A 2,738-nucleotide genomic window follows, 5' to 3' on the forward strand; every position below is an offset into this window, starting at 1 on the left:
TAATTTTAAGTTACTTAACAAACAACAGACATTTACACTCACCACAATGGAAGACTCCACACCACCTTCTTATTTCTTCCATTGCCTTCTTTCAACAAGCATTCACTAGTCTTTCTCTAAGGGCTCATTCACTCACTCAAATTTACCAACAACAGATGACAAGACAAGACACTCACTTCTCACCCTCAGTCATCATGGCCCAGCACCCTGTAACAAGATTTGCAACTCCTGCCACAAGATGAGAGAAAGATCACAAACACTGAAATGGTCAATCAATAGATGTTTACTTTTCTGAACAACTCTTCATCGACAGAGACAACTCAACTAAGAGTTGACCTGTTTCAGCTTCCTGACCCCATTGAATGATTCTAAACCTCATCCAATGCGATTGCAGCTTCACTCGCCCAAAATTCCATGTCCCTAAGACATCCGACTAAACGATGTGCTGCCAACATCGCTCTCCCGCTTACCTTTTTCTTTTCTGCGAAACCGTGGCCACGTTTCGTCTTAATACTTCCCCAGTGGCTTCCCACTTCTACGAGTTATATCATTCCACAGTAAAAAATAGAGTCTTTGTTGTTTCATAATATATGTATTATATTACCATAACTCAAAATAAACCTATACAATACCACAAAGTTGCCTACCAAAATACACTCTGTACTGGGGTAGTCGGAGCACGATGTACACAGAATAGCCCAGGACCAAGTGAACTTGCTTTGAGAATTATAACAGCTCATTAGAGTCTTATCTTATACTGTGGAATGGAACCCCTAGCAATCGCCTTCACCGCTTTCACACAGCCAAATTGGTAGGATACCGGCGCGTTCATATCCATCTTTTGTTGTATAGGCTAGCATTACTTCACTTTTTCCACTTTTTTCTATACCCCCAATTTAGGACACAACAAAAAGAAGTTCAGAGAGGCAAAGACCCAGGACTGGTGGTCATTCCAGATCCAGTATGATGAATGTCTGCACATTTCAAGGGACCCGTCTGTGCAACTGAAAAGGAAAGCTTAGGCTCAACTTAAAATCTATACTTGTAGTCAACATAACACCACTTCATCAATATTAATTAAACAACAGTAGTACCATAGTTGACCACAAGAACAGAACACTAAACAGTTGACAGAAGAAATACCCAAACAATCTGCAGATTCAATCATTCAAGATTACACTTAACCCCATAAATATGTATGTATGTATGTATGTACGTATACTTGTGTATGATACATGTAGCTCAGCTTTCGTTACATTCCTATGACCCAGTACACTTAACCATAGTGGAAAGCAAGTTAAACTTCTCCATAATTAATTTTACCTTATAAGTTAAAACTCATACGGAGGAACAAAATTAAATGTTACATTTTACACCATTGGCAAAGAGCACCTAGTCTCCTTTCTTTAAACTTCTGAGCTTTCCATTTTGTGTATTCTATGTATGTACATATGCATTCTGTGTCATGACTATAGTGTTTGTGCTTGTTACTGTAGTAACCAACTCCAATGTTTGAAAAATTAATTTCCATAAACTGATTCTATGATTAATAATGTATTGTATAATAACACTCAACATCCATTCACTCACACATTCAGAAACCCATTCACTTATATTCTATGTCTGTTTGACAACTCCGCTGTTGAGGTGTAAATAAGGCATTCTCCCTGGCCAAGGAGGCAGCCATTTTTAAATAGCTTGCACAGTCTTTCTGCCTGCAGAATAGACTATAGAGAGCTGGCAACAGCTGTCGTAAAAGGTCGTAAACCTCCCCAGTACACAAATAGACTAGAATATTCTTAGAACACACACTACCCAACTAAAATTTAGTCAAATAGAGATAAAATTCATACTTACAACTTGCAATGACCCAATGGCACCTTCTCCTTGGCATTCCTTCTGTTCCTTGTTCTTTTGCACAAAGACTCCTTAAATTGATTTATCTAGAAATAAATCTATTAATTTCCTAAATTACCTTATTAAATGTGCACGTGACTATAGCCCATTAAATTTCCACGCAGAAATGAATATATGTGTGTAAAGAGAACTTGTAATTTGGCAGAATTTCAGTATTAAAGACTTAAATAATAAAGGTGACTCTAACAGTGTCTGTGATAGAGCTTTTCACACATAGGTGTCAAATGCTAGGCCGCAGCTATAAATAGCTCACCAGCCATGCCATGCGGCTTATACAGCTTCAAAGAGAGACAGAAAACTCCACAAATTTAGATCTTAACCTTAATAACAACACTAAAACAACAGTAAACAAGTAGTATTATAACAGTTCTTTTAACCTACACTGCAACTTAAATAAACACCTTAAAAATTCATTAGACTTGTGCATGCGTGTCTTCACTGCCCATGCCACAACTTCTCTTAATTCCTCTACAAATACATCAAATACACAGAAATAACTTATCAAAACCATTAGTCCAACTATACTTATCTTCCTCATGTTATGTGTCGTGTCAGAAGGCAAATTGCATCTTTAAATGCATTTTCTAGCAGCAGCTGACATGTGCTGTCTGTCCTACTTGCTTCAGCCGCCATCTTGGAAATGACCACAAATGGCCTCTCTAGTCACATGGTCAACTGATGTCACTGATCCAGTGGCCCCCCACGGGACAGGAAACACCACAGGCCTTGAAAATCTCTGCAATACTGATAAAATCAATTAAGCCACTTGATAACTCACAAAAGTCAGTCAAATCACAATTTAAACTGTATGGTAAACACAT

The sequence above is a fragment of the Engraulis encrasicolus genome, chromosome 1 (assembly GCF_034702125.1).
Source record: "Engraulis encrasicolus isolate BLACKSEA-1 chromosome 1, IST_EnEncr_1.0, whole genome shotgun sequence".
Taxonomy (NCBI): Eukaryota; Metazoa; Chordata; class Actinopteri; order Clupeiformes; family Engraulidae; genus Engraulis; species Engraulis encrasicolus.